This window comes from Rhinoraja longicauda, chromosome 6 (genome assembly GCF_053455715.1).
Source record: "Rhinoraja longicauda isolate Sanriku21f chromosome 6, sRhiLon1.1, whole genome shotgun sequence".
In the NCBI taxonomy this organism is placed as follows: domain Eukaryota; kingdom Metazoa; phylum Chordata; class Chondrichthyes; order Rajiformes; family Arhynchobatidae; genus Rhinoraja; species Rhinoraja longicauda.
The window spans coordinates 60,794,264-60,808,501 of NC_135958.1; the positions used below are offsets into that span (position 1 = coordinate 60,794,264).

Here is a 14,238-nt window from a genome sequence, read left to right on the forward strand (position 1 = left end):
GTTGCTTTCCTATGTAATAAGTGTTTCAGATGGAGAAACAAGGAACTACAGATGCTGGTTTACCAGCACTTTGTGGTTTTATTTGTAAACCAGCATCTGTTGGACATGGATAGGTGACGTTTCAGGTCAGGACCCTTCTTAAGGGGTTGGACAGGCTAGATGCAGGAAGATTGTTCCCGATGTTGGGGAAGTCCAGAACAAGGGGTCACAGTTTAAGGATAAGGGGGAAGTCTTTTAGGACTGAGATGAGAAAGTTTTTTTTCACACAGAGAGTGGTGAATCTGTGGAATTCTCTGCCACAGAAGGTAGTTGAGGCCAGTTCATTGGCTATATTTAAGAGGGAGTTAGATGTGGCCCTTGTGGCTAAAGGGATCAGGGGGTATGGAGCGAAGGCAGGTACGGGATACTGAGTTGGATGATCAGCCATGATCATATTGAATGGTGGTGCAGGCTCGAAGGGCCGAATGGCCTACTCCTGCACCTATTTTCTATGTTTCTACGTTTCAGACTATTGTAGTACGGGAGAAAAGGTTGGAAAAGAGGTGGGGGTGGAACAAAGCCACAATTGATGGGTAAATACAAGTGCGGGGGTGGGGGTCATTGGCAGATGGGTGGACAAACGTTAGAGATGAAAAGGTGTCAAAAGGATGTAAAATAAGGAGAGAAGTGAAACATGAAGCCAGAGGAATGGATAGAGGTGGAAGAGGATGAGGGAAAGGGACTCTTTCAGAGGTTCAAAAATAATTTCACAGCTGTAATTTACGTTGGCATCAGGGATTCATAATTCCAAACACTTCCAGAAAATCAATTCATACTCTTTTCATCAACAACAGAGAGAATAATGCCAGAGCACCATCACCATACAAATTATTCCCTCAATATCCTCAGGAATGTCACAGTGCACATTACTGAAATTTATATGATTTTTCTATTATCGATTTCATTTTCTCTACCCTGCTGCTGTCAATTTTATTATTTTAATAGTTTGGCTCAAGGCCTTCTCAGTGATGACGTCTTTAACACTTTACACGCGTTACTATATATAGATGGGATTTGACATTACAATCAATCAACCGTGACCACGTTAAATAACAAGGCTGCCTTGAGAGGCTGGGCGGCCTATCGTTGGTCGTAAATCACATGTTTGTAGAGTCAAGAAATCCCACTATGCCCATTAAAGGTGTGGCTTTTATAAAAAATAATTATCCCATGCTCAACAATCTGCTGTTTCTGTCAACTGTTTCTGTCAACGTCATCTGCTTTTTCCCTTAATATTCTGTATTAATAGGTATTCCACGTAATATATGTGTCTATATGTCTGAAGACCGTTGCTTTATACTGCACAGGAGCCAAGTACTGTGATCTACACTAGCATCACTTTTGATATCCTCTCAGTATCAGATAACATCTGGTTTCTGATTAGCTTTTGTTTCACAACATAGCTTACATCAGAAAAACCTGGATCCAGGCCACATGTCACCATTCTTTGAGCTACCGTATTATTGCATCACAAATGATATTGCAACAGAATGATTAAACCATTAAAAATTATAAGGAACTTTTACTTATTTCCTTGCCCTGAATTGGTATTTTTTGATCAGTCTAATAGCAAGGCAGCTGGATGGTTTACAAATGTGTTTAGTGCATTGGCAGTTTTTCAATGTGGAATTATTTCCTTATTAGTTGAACGTAAACACTACAAGAGGCAGCTTTCTATAACTCAATCTGTATGGATCATTAATCCTGTTTTAGATTCAGTGCCAATGATGACATCTGAGTAAGAATTTTACAGATTAACAAAGTTAATTCCTTTTGCTACATGTGACATAACTAAGTTCTTACATTAATATGCATTCTGCTGATTGATTTCCTACAAGATGTTCTATTTACTTGAAGCCTTTAAATATTTAGTTTAGTTTAAAGATAGTTTATAGATACAGCATGGAAACAGGCTTTTCGGCCCACCGAGTTCACGCCGCCCACCAATCACCCATTCCCGCAAGTTCTATGTTATCCCACTTTTACATCCACACCCTAAACACTTAGGGACAATAAACATGCAGACCCGCACGTCTTTGGGGTGTGGGAAGAAACCGGAGCACCCAGAGGAAACCCACGCGGTCACAGGGAGAACGTGCAAACTCACACAGACAGCACCCGAGGTCAGGATCAAATCTGGGTCTCTGGCGCTGTGTGGCAGCAACACTACCAGCTACGCTACTGTACCGCCCACTTGAAGTGAAGTTTCATAGGCAATCTCAAGTACTTTAGTGAGAATCTGGGCTTAGTTGATGGGAATATGGGGAGAATGAATGAGAAGAGTGTAGGATTATTGTAGATCGTGCTTGATGGTCAAAGTGGACTCAGTGGCTGACTGTTCCCATGTTCTGTGACTTTTTAACTCTGTGACTTGGGCAACTTTGACATTTTTTGATGTGAGAAATAAGTCAATGAGTGTTGATGGGTGGAAAGATGTGAGGAAGACCTGCCAGCTAAATTATATCCTGTTTTGAAACACCAATTGCTTCATCAAAAAATACCAGTAGTGACCAAAACCTGGGATCGCTTCCTGTAACATTTACTGTGCTTCTCCCTTCAAACGCTGGCCATTTGTAACATTTTCTGTTTTATTTTTATCTGGAGGAATAGACTGCACAGCTGGAGGAACTGCCATTCTGTTGAGAAGTTACACAGAAGCCATCCCTGCTATCTCTTTCCCCACTGAATGGAGAGACATAGAAAATAGGTGCAGGAGTAGGCCATTCGGCCCTTCGAGACACTGGAGCTAAGTACTACCAGCCCAAGATCAACAAATGCAAGACACAAAATGCTGGAGTAACTCAGTGGGTCAGGCAGCATCCCTGGAGAATATAGATGGATGATGTTTTGGGTTCAGAATCCTTCTCCAGACAGTTTGTCGGGAGGGGGGTAGAAACCTAGAAGAGAAGAGGTGCAGGACAAAGTGTGGCAGGTAATAGGTGAACACCGGTGATTGTGCTTTTGATAGGCAGATGGTTGGACAAAGGCCAGAGATGAAAAAAATGGTGTGGAACAATAGGATGCCGCCTCCTTTCCTGGGTTCATCTAATGCCTGCCACACTATGTCCTGAGAGAGACACAAAATACTGGAGTAACTCAGCAGGACAGGCAGCATCTCTGGAGAGAAGAAATGGGTGACATGGAAATTCCACACTGAGGTCAGGATCAAACTTGAGTCTCTGGAACCGTGAGGCAGCAGCTCTACAAGCTGTGCCACCCATAATTTCTCATGTGAAAAATTAATCAAAACCCATAGTTAAACAGGATGATTTCCATGTTCAACAGAGCAATTTGTGTGTATCTGCCCTGGATTTCCAGCTAATTCTGTTTCATGTCTTATGTTAAATGAGAGATGGTTCACAGGGAATTTGAATGATTGTTCTCTGGTCATTCAAATGTACTTTTAATTTTAATTTGCAGGCAGAATTGGCTTTAGCGTTATGATAATAATAAACTAATGGAGACACAAGAGTCTGAAGAAGAGTCCAGACACAAGACTCCCTGAACATTCCCTCCAGAGATCCTCCAGCATTTTGTTTTGATCAATAACATATCATTACATGGCAGAGCACTGGGGAGGTGACAGAGAGAGGGATAGAGGCTTTGCATCTTCACTCCCCTTCCCGTACAGGGTAAGAAGTTACAGTGCTTCCATAATGCTTGGGACAAAGACCCATAATTTATTTATTTGCCTCTGTACTCCACAATTTGAGATTTGTAATAGAAAAAAAATCACATCTGGTTAAAGTGCACATTGTCAGATTTTAATAAAGGCCATTTTTATACATTTTGGTTTTGCCATGTAGAAATTACAGCAGTATTTATACATAGTTACCCCATTTCAGGGCACTATAATGTTTGGGACACAGCAATGTCATGTAAATTAAAATAGTCATGTTTAGTATTTTGTTGCATATCCTTTGCATGCAGTGACTGCTTGAAGTCTGTGATTCATGGACATCACCAGTTGCTGGGTGGCTTCTCTGGTGATGCTCTGCCAGGCCTGTATTGCAGCCTTCTTCAGTTAATGCTTGTTATGGGGGCTAGTTCCCCAGTTTTCTCTTCAGCATATAAAAGGCATGCTCAATTGGGTTCAGATCGTGTGATTCACTTGGCCACTCAAGAATTGACCATTTTTTAGCTTTGAAAAACTCCTTTATTGCTTTAGCAGTATGTTTGGGATCATTTTATTCACAAAATGCTGGAGTAACTCAGCAGGTCAGGCAGCATCTCGGGAGAGAAGGAATGGGTGACGTTTCGGGTCGAGACCCTTCTTCAGACTGATGTCAGGGGGGCAATAGACAATAGGTGCAGGAGTAGGCCATTCGGCCCTTCGAGCCAGCACCGTCATTCAATGTGATCATGGCTGATCATTCTCAATCAGTACCCCGTTCCTGCTTTCTCCCCATACCCCCTGACTCCGCTATCCTTAAGAGTTCTATCTATCTCTCTCTTGAATGTATTCAGAGAATTGGCCTCCACTGCCCTCTGAGGTAGAGAATTCCACAGATTCACAACTCTCTGACTGAAAATGTTTTTCCTCATCTCTGTTCTAAATGGCCTACCCCTTATTCTTAAACTGTGGCCCCTGGTTCTGGACTCCCCCAACATTGGGAACATGTTTCCTGCCTCTAATGTGGGGCGGGACAAAGGAAGGATATAGGTGGAGACAGGAGGATAGAGAGAGAACTTCCTCTAATGTTTGGGACAAAGGAAGGATATAGGTGGAGACAGGAAGATAGAGGGAGAGCTTCCTCTAATGTTTGGGATCATTGTCTTGCTGTAAAATGAACCGCCGGCCAATGAGTTTTGAGGCATTTATTTGAACTTGAGCAGTTAGGATGTGTCTATGCACTTCAGAATTCATTATGCTACTACCATCAGCAGTTGTATCCTCAATGAAGATAAGTGAGCCAGTACCTTCAGCAGCCATACATGCCCAGGCCATAACACCGCCACCACTGTGTTTCACAGGTGAGGTGGTATGCTTTGGATCTTGGGCAGTTCCTTCTCTCCTCCATACTTTTCTCTTGCCATCACTCTGATATGTTAATCTTTGTCTCATCTGCCCACAAGACCTTTTTCACAGACCTATGGTTGCTCTTTTAAGTACTTCTTGGCAATCTGTAACCTGGCCATCCTATTTTTGCAGCTAACCAGTGGTTTGCATCTTGCAGTGTAGCCTCTGTATTTCTGTTCATGAAGTTGATTCAGTACCAATTGATTCTGGTGAGCCTGAGGCTTGGCTGATGTCTCTAACAGTTTTATTCTTGTTTCTCAGTCTCATAATGGCTTATTTGACTTTCATTGACACAACTTTGGTCCTCATGTTGATAAACAGCAATAAAAGTGTCCAAAGGTGATGGAAAGACTGGAGGACAGACTAGATGCTGAGAGCACTCTAAAGAGGCATTTAAACACATCTGAGCAATTACAAACACCTGTGAAGCCATGTGTCCCAAACATTATGGTGCCCTGAAATGGGGTGATTATGTATAAACACAGCTGTAATTTCTACATGGTGAAACCAATATGTATAAAAATACCCTTTAATAAAATCTGACAATGTGCACTTTAACCAATGTGATTTTTTTCTATTACAAATCTCAAATTGTGGAGTACACAGGGAAACAAATAAATGATGGGTCTTTGTCCCAAACATTATGGAGGGCACTGTAAATGTTGTCCTTCAGTACAGACTCAGCAAACTTCACAGATGCTGCCTGACCTGCTGACGTTCTTCAGGGCTGTGTGTTTCACTCAAGTGTCCGGCATCTGCAGCCTCTTGTGTCTCCCTCTCAAATATTTCTCTCATTACTGGGCTGCTGATCGAGCACAACAGCCAAAAAGACGGGTTGCTTTAAATATGGGAAACTATACAAATGAATAAAATTATCAATAAGAGCAGGAATTTGGCACCTGATCCTCTCAGGACTATTTATTTTCTTTTCTGTTCCGCATCCTCAACATTCTTCTCTGTTCATTTTGTTTTTTTAAACGGGCGGATGAAGCGAAGCAGTGACGGAGGCAGAGGTATTGATGGTGTGACGGGGGGGCTGGGACCGCCTATCGCGGCCGCGACGGCCGGCGGACCACGCTCCGTGCACAGGGGGAGGGCATTGACTGCGACGCTTCACTGTGTCCATGGCAACGGCAGGAGGCGGCGGCCTGTTTAAACGGGCTTGGAGCTAAGAAGGAGAGGAATTGCAATTGGAACTGCACGGCAGTGAAAGGTGAGTTTGTAGTTTTGCACAGCGGCGTTTTGCAAAAATCTGATTAATCTGCGGGACTTGGTGCAAATCTTCCAGGCCGCCAAACAGGCGCAAGTTTATTGAATTGCAAATGGTTCATGATTTGTATCCATATGCAAGCTCTCATGTCTCCTTCAAGACCCCAAAAGTATTTAAGAACAATATAGTGTTTAGCTGGAACATTCATTGGAATAATGTAACACAGAAAGATTCTTCTTCGTACAGCCAGACCAAACAAATATCAACGTGATCATAAGAGTCAAGTGTTCAATTGTCATAATTTCTCACAATTATTCTTGATCTTGAACTTGTTCAACAAGAGTGTCAAGAGAATGTCGAGTGTTTAATTGTCATATGTACCGAATATGGAATGATGAAATTCTTACTTGTATTAGCACAATAGACCTGTAAACACCGTACTCAAAGATAACACAATAAAATAAATCAATAAATATAAAACCCTAAGATTATTCCAAAAAAGTCTGAAGTTCTTAGCGCAACCAAGATGGTTTGGAGTTGGTGTTTGTTGTGTTAAAGAGTTTGGAAGAAGCTATATTTGAAACTGGAGGTCATGGTTTTTACGCTTTTATAGCCAAGTCAAAACAAAATGTCCCGGAGGAACTCAACGGTTCAGGCAGTATCTCTAGAAGGAATGGACAGGTGATGTTTCAGGTCCAAACTCAAAATATCTGGACGTTTTTTAGACGGCTTAAATTCCTTCCATTCGCTCTACAGATGCTGCTTGGCCTACTGAATACCTCAAGGACTGTGTTTTATTCAAGATTCCTGCATCTGCAATTCATTGTAGAACTGTATTTTAACAGATTTTGTAGATAGTGAAGATGGTTGTGGAAGATTGCAGCAGGATCTGGATCGATTAGCCAGGTGGGCAGAGGAATGGTTGATAGAATTTAACAGAGAAGTGTGAGGTGTTGCATGTTGGGACGCCGAACAAGTGCAGGGCAATAAATGGTAGGCCTCTGGGTAGTGTTGTAGAGCAGAGGGATCTAGGAGTACAGGTGTATGGTTCCTTGAAGGTCGAGTTGTAGGTAGATAAGGTGGTCAAAAAGGCTTTTGGCATTTAGGCCTTCATCAGTCAGAGTATTGAGTATAGACGTTGGGAGTTCATGTTGCAGTTGTATAAGACGTTGGCGAGACCTCATTTAGAATATTGTGTTCAGTTCTGGGCACCATGTTATAGGAAAGATATTGTCAAGCTCGAAAGTGTTCAGAAAAGATTTACGAGGATGTTGCCAGGACTAGAGGATGTTTTGTGTTCTTGTTCTATGCCTGTATGAAGCTTTGTGAGTCTTCAAGGTACAACAGAAGTCTTTATTACAGTAACTCAATGCTGGCAGCAAGACAACTCAAATGGCTGCAACCACACAATTTGACTGCACACTCCACACTGTGTACAGCCAAAATAACTATGTTCAAAAAATATCCCTTTGTCCTGTGCAGTGCCACCTGCTGCACGGGAGGAGCAATGGGTCCTCCCACCCCGCACAGTCCACCAAACATCACAGGATGTGAATTATAGGGAGAGGTTGAGTAGGCTGGGTCTCTATTCCATGGAGCACAGGAGGATGAGGGGGATCTTATAGAGGTGTACAAAATCATGAGAGGAATAGATCGGGTAGATGCACAGTCTCTTGCCCAGAGTAGGGGAATCGAGGACCAGACGACAGAGGTTCAAGGTGAAAGGGAAAAAAATTCATAGGAATCCGAGGGGTAACTTTTTCACACCAAGAGTGGTGGGTGTGTGGAAGAAGCTGCCAGAGGAGGTAGTTGAGGCTGGGACTATCCCATTGTTTAAGAAACCGTTACACAGGTACATGGATAGGATAGGTTTGGAGGGGTATGGACCAAGCACAGGCAAGTGGGACTAGTGTAGCCACGACATTGTTGGCCAGTGTGGGAAAGTTGGGCCGAAGGGTCTGTTTCCACACCATATCACTCTATAACAATAAATGAACACCTTTTAAATTGGGAAGAGAAGAGTTTTGGTGGGATTTGTGGTGAGGATTAAAGATTAATAAACTAATCTTTTGATGTAACTTTTGACGTAAATAAAAGTTCATTGGGTCCAAGGGAGTCTTTTATATATCATTCAGCCAATAAACAAATAGAATTTTAAAATAAAATAATGATAGGTTAGTTAGAATCTTACTTAAAAATGTTGTATTCTTTAGCTGAATTTAAAGCTTTGGATTGATTTTCTTACCTGTTGACTTCTAAATTAGTCCATTTGAATGGATACAGCCCCAGACATAACAATCAGAATGTAATGAGTAGAACAATAAATGGAAGAAGACAGCAACATTCAGGTTCCAAGACGGTTGGAGAAAGGATGGACAATTGAAATCAGGAAAGGATCAAAGTAAAATAAGATTACACTTGTAGGATTTCACAGTGAGATTATTTAAAGGAATAAAAAACACAAAGTGCTGGAGAAAGTCTGCAGATCAGGCAGCATCGGTAGAGGGAATGGGCAGATGTTGTTTCGGATCGGGACCCAAGGATTACATTTCCCATATAATTCAGAGGATATAGTCTTCCTAGTTAGCTGAACCTAGCTGGGTAACACAAGCCTGCATCAAGGGAGTTAATCTTACAGAATTCCCTCTTCATTAAATCTGATGGAAACATGACCAGACATCAGCTTCCAATAGCCATTTCCTCTCAGTTCTGTAGTTATGCTGCCAGCTTTGTGATTAATGTGAATGTAGTTCAGTAATGATTACCTTCCAGAATTCTGCACATTAAATTGTGGACAATATTACAATTTCTTGAAAGAAAAGATTACAGATACATTAAATGTTGATTAAGCTGCTCCTATTAATGGAAGAAAATGTTAGCTTTAGTGAAATCCACCTGGTGCAGGGTTTTGCCTGCAGGGCTTTGTCCAGAAGCATTAGACCATTCCTTTAGAGAAAAACAAAATTATTGTTTCAGAGCACTGATCTTTAATCAGTTGCAATGCAAGACTATTGAACTGAAATATTAACTCAGTTTCACTGTCTATCGGTGCTGCCTGACCTGCTGAATATTTTGGGCATTTGTTTATATAATGTGTGCTATGTTTATGTCTATGGAGGGCATTCCTAAGTCACTTGCATCTTCAAACAAAAAACGTACCTAAAAATTTAAAGTGAACAAAATATAGTATTTCTTTTTTTTAAATCTGAGTTTGCTCTCGTAAATAATAACATTGGCACACTTAAATACTTTGATTTATTGTATGCCAGCAAGTATGTTATGGTGAAATAATATAAATATATATCATAAACAAACCTAGCACCTAATCTACTGTGAGGTGTCTCAAGGCCCTGTCCCAGTTAGGCGTTTTTTAAGGCGACTGATGGCAACTGTCATAGTCATAGCAGGTAGCTGAAAAACCGGTGACTAGACCCCCCCTACGACAATGTCTACGACAAGCTACAACAACCTACCACCTAGTCGACTTCAAGTTACGGCAAGCTACCGAAAACCGGCGACCCAATCGTCGCAAGTAGAACGTCCACCTACGACAACCTACCACCGCAGAGACGACAACCGAAGTCAACCTACGTCCACCAGCGACAAGTTACAACAAGCTATGACCCTGAAGACAATTCACGTTTCACCCACTTTCCCTATAAAAGGGGGTGTACGGTAGGGTTTCCAATCATTCTGCATCATGACTATTTGAAAGTGATGACATGAGAAACTACTCTGAATAACAATAACTTCATACATCAATTTTCTGTCAAAATGTCAAGAATTTCCTTTATTGATATACAAACAAAAAAATTTAAAAGGTTGATAAGAACATACAACAGTGCATACAAAAATATTGTAATAAATTTCAATAAACTTCAAACTTTAAAATTCAAACTTTAAACAGAATACAAGTGCAAACCTAACATAATTTATGGACACATTACACTGATGGAAGATCAGATCAAGTCCACACTTGGAATTCGCCGATGTCAGCACCGGCAACAACCTTAATCACCTGGCGACAACCTACTTCATTCACCAGGCGACAACCTGGCGACAACCTGCGACAACACCCACGTCAGGAGACGACAAGCTACGCTCATTGGCGTCAAACCAACATTCGCCCAAAAATTTCAAGCCTTCACAAAATCCAGCGACGACCAGAAAAACGCCACGACTCTTTGGAGACTACTCACGACCATGCCCGCGACACCGTCGCCTGTAGTCGCCTAAAAAGAATCGCCAAACTGGGACAGAGCCTTAAAGAGTGCTTTAAAAATCTTGTTTTCTTATTTCAAACAGATTAAAGACTGACACATGCAAAGTCAAATTTAGAAAATATAAAAGCGTGAATTCTAGATGTAAATGGTCAATAGATAATGATGTAAGGATAAGAAAATATCGGAGGATTTAAAAGCTTTTGATAATAGTCCAAACAAAAAAACTTCCAACATTTATTTTGAAGGAAATAAGACAAACCCCTTGCAAAAATAATTTATGGTGCCAGAGAGGTGGTATAGCTGCAATTTTCAATTATTATGCCATTATACTCCTGAATTTAGCTCTATTTTCAGCTGTTTTTAGAACTGTTCTGATGAACAGGTACCCCATGTTCATGTCATAGTAATCATTTCAGTACAGGTAGTTCTGCTGTAATACGTGTTTAGATAACATTAATTGGATATAACCTGAGTATGAATTAAGGAACATAATTTGCATTGCATGTGCCAAATGGGTTATAATGCAATTTGGAATAGAGCTACTTAAAGGTTACCTGGGAAATTGGCAATCAGAAAAAAAGCTGTCTTGGATTTAAACAGTATGGAAACAAAAACTGTTTGCACGTAACCTCCCCGCAGTAACCAGATATCATTGCCTCTTGAGAACACAGTCTGTTAGGTGGCCATTGAAATGACAAACAATCACTTCATTTGGCACAAGTCCAACAACACTCAATTAAAAATTGTAACATACTGATTTTAGTATTTTTAGCAAGCAGTAACAGAAATAACATTGCTTTTGAAAAGGCCTTTATTTTTTATATTCCTGCAGGGAAAAATAAGTTTGTCATTGTGAGTTTAAAACTTTCTAGTCCCTAGACCACTTTTCCAAATGGATACAACAATCTTAATGATGTGAGTTTCAATAGTATAAGATTTCTTAGGAATGCAGCTATCGCATTAGAGCAGAACTACCTATTGCAAGTCTACCGATAAGAATTGTAACAGCACTCCCCCTGCAGTATTACTGATGTCAATATTTGGATTTCCCTAGTTAGCTGTGTGATCTGGAAGGCATATTAATAATTCTTGCAATCATGCCAAATGTTGAGGCTCTGGCGATTATTAATAAGGCAAAACCGGGCATATTAATACTAAACACCCAAAAATGTGTTACTTGCATTATTAAAATGTTATTTGGCATTAGTTTTATTATGTGCTTGTAGTACAACTAATTTAAATCTTAATTCCGCTTCCTGTATTGGAAAAAAATTGGCTGGGACACTAGTTGCAAATTCTTTTAGTTTTGCCTTGATCCTGTGCTTGCTCTTTGTCCTCAGAAACACGCGGAGATTTGATTAACAGGAGTGTCTAAACTTTGGCCCAGTATTTGCTGCAGAATGTTTGATAATTAGTTAAAAATGAAGAGAAAATAATCATCTCGAAATCTCTGACGTGCATATTGGAGGAAATACGAACTGATACTTCCAGAGAAATTGGGGGGGGGGGGGTGGGTCTCAGAAGCTTGGTGACCAATGGAACTGACAGTCCATTTCTTTAACCAATAAAAATTAAAGATTGAGAAAGACACAGAACTAAACAGAGAAGGAAATAGTGAATTGGCATTACATCATGTATGCATTGGGAAATTTCAAAATAAAAGTAAAAGGAAATGTAAGATCTTTGTAACAAACAATTAAGTCTCTAGGAACAGTTTACTGTCAGATGAATTAGATTTTGCGAAGATTGTTTGGCATTGCTTTAATGTAAACCTTGTCACTGAAGTCATCTTTGCTCTGAAAATTATCAAACCTAACTTTCTGCAATAAGTTTAACTGACAATTGTTAAGCAAATGCAGTTTAAAAAAAAAAACTAAGATTGAAGGGTCATCCTTTGCCCAAGGCAAAGTATGTAGTATAGGTTCTCCAGCAATCTAACTTGTAGTAACTAGTGTAATTCCTCCTTGCCACAAATTGCTGGACAATTTTGATGGCTGATAAAGGTGTAGGTATTAAACCTACTGTTGTGTTCCTGGCCTCTTGATGCTGTACTGAGATCTTCGAACTATCTTTAATCGGATTTTATTGGACTTTATCTTGCTCTAAACGTTATTCCCTTTATCTTGTATATGTACACTGTGGATGGCATGTTTGTAATTATGTATAGTCGTTTCGCTGACTGGATAGCACGACAACAAAAAAGCTTTTCACTGTACCTCGATAATAATAAAATAAACTTTTAAAAAACTGTTTTTGCTTTTGGGTTAAATATTGCCACAATTATATTATATTTACATGAATTGGCTGGATGTTTTTATTTAAAACTGAGGAATTCATCTGTTAAAAAGTCATAAATAAGTTAATTGCACAGTATCATTACATGGCATTATTGCCCATCTTTGAAGGAGTTATATGTTTATTTACATGGCATCCCTTACATAAACCTCACATTAGGTTGAAACTATTTTCTTCTTGCGAGTAATCACAGATTTTTAAAAATTACTCTATATTGAGTCATGTTATCGGAAGTCAGATTGGCTGTTGTTGCCAGGAATTTGTTTTGGGGTTTAATAAGAGTAGTTCACTCAACACACGGGATGCTTACAAATACTAAAGAATGAAGACGACTTTTCAACAGATGAATTCCTCAGTTTAAATAAAAACATCAAGCCAATTCACATAAATATAACATAATTGTGGCAATATTTAAAGCAAAGACAAAAAACGGTTTATTGTTTTACTTTAGTTTATTATTGTCACGTGTACAGTGAAAAGCTTTTTTGTTGCGTGATATCCTGTCGGCGAAAAGACTATACATGATTACAATAAAGCCATCCGCAGTGCACAGAAACAGGATAAAGGGAATAACATTTAGAGCAAGATAAAGTCCAGTAATGTTTGATTAAATATAGTTTGAGGGTCTCAGTACAGCATCAAGAGGCCAATAACATAACAGCAATTGCATAACAATGGTCCGTTAGACTTATTGCAGAAAGTTAGGTTTGATAGTTTTCAGAGCAAAGATGACAAATTACAAGGTTTACATTAAAGCAATGCCAAACAATCTTTGCAAAGTCTCATTCCTCTGACAGTAAATTGTTTTGTAGAGACCTAAGCGTTTGTTAGAAAGATCTTCCAAAAAGAATGAAGAGTCCTTTATGCTTTATTTATCCAGACATCTGGACAAACATTCAGTACCTGGTATAGATTGGATGTTTGAGATTAAGTTCTTTACTTGGTTTTTTTTTAAGGTTGTGCATGAAAACAAAGTAATTTTGCATTCGTTTTTTTGCTATAAGAACAGATTTTAGTTGAAGCTAGCTGAATCATTTTGTGCAACTCACAGCTGCTAGAAATGAGTCTATTGCTGTGACCCAGATCACCAATTCATCTTAAGAACAGCAGGATATGTTCTTTCAAACTTAGTCATCCAAATGGATTACCCGCTGGACAAGCCGGATTTCGGCGTGGACGCTGCACCACCCACCAAATAGTCAAGCTGACCAATGACATCGAAGACAGTTTCGAAAAGGGTGACAAGGCGGGCATCACACTGGTGGACCTCACCACCACTTATGATACTGTGTGGCACCAGGGCTTGATCTTGAACTCCTCTGAACCATCCCTGACCGTCATTTATTGTACTGTATTTATTGTACAGTATTGTACTCGAGACCAGCGACGGACAATCTAACCGACTGCGACGCCTAAGAAACGGAGTCCCCCAAGGCTCGGTACTGGCCCCC

The 14,238-nt window shown here is 40.1% G+C and overlaps 2 protein-coding genes across 2 annotated transcripts in view; one reads left to right on the forward strand and one right to left on the reverse strand.

Moving 5' to 3' along the window:
* The window catches only part of LOC144594498 (monocarboxylate transporter 4-like), a 52,337-nt gene extending 46,288 nt beyond the window's left edge, over positions 1 to 6,049 (reverse strand). The window contains exon 1 of the mRNA XM_078401095.1: positions 5,959 to 6,049. The gene's annotated coding sequence lies outside the window, so the exon portion shown is untranslated. The remainder of the gene's footprint in view (positions 1 to 5,958) is intronic.
* A 106-nt stretch (positions 6,050 to 6,155) lies between these two features.
* Positions 6,156 to 14,238, forward strand: part of ccdc57 (coiled-coil domain containing 57) — a 72,231-nt gene continuing 64,148 nt past the window's right edge. The window contains exon 1 of the mRNA XM_078401834.1: positions 6,156 to 6,272. The gene's annotated coding sequence lies outside the window, so the exon portion shown is untranslated. The remainder of the gene's footprint in view (positions 6,273 to 14,238) is intronic.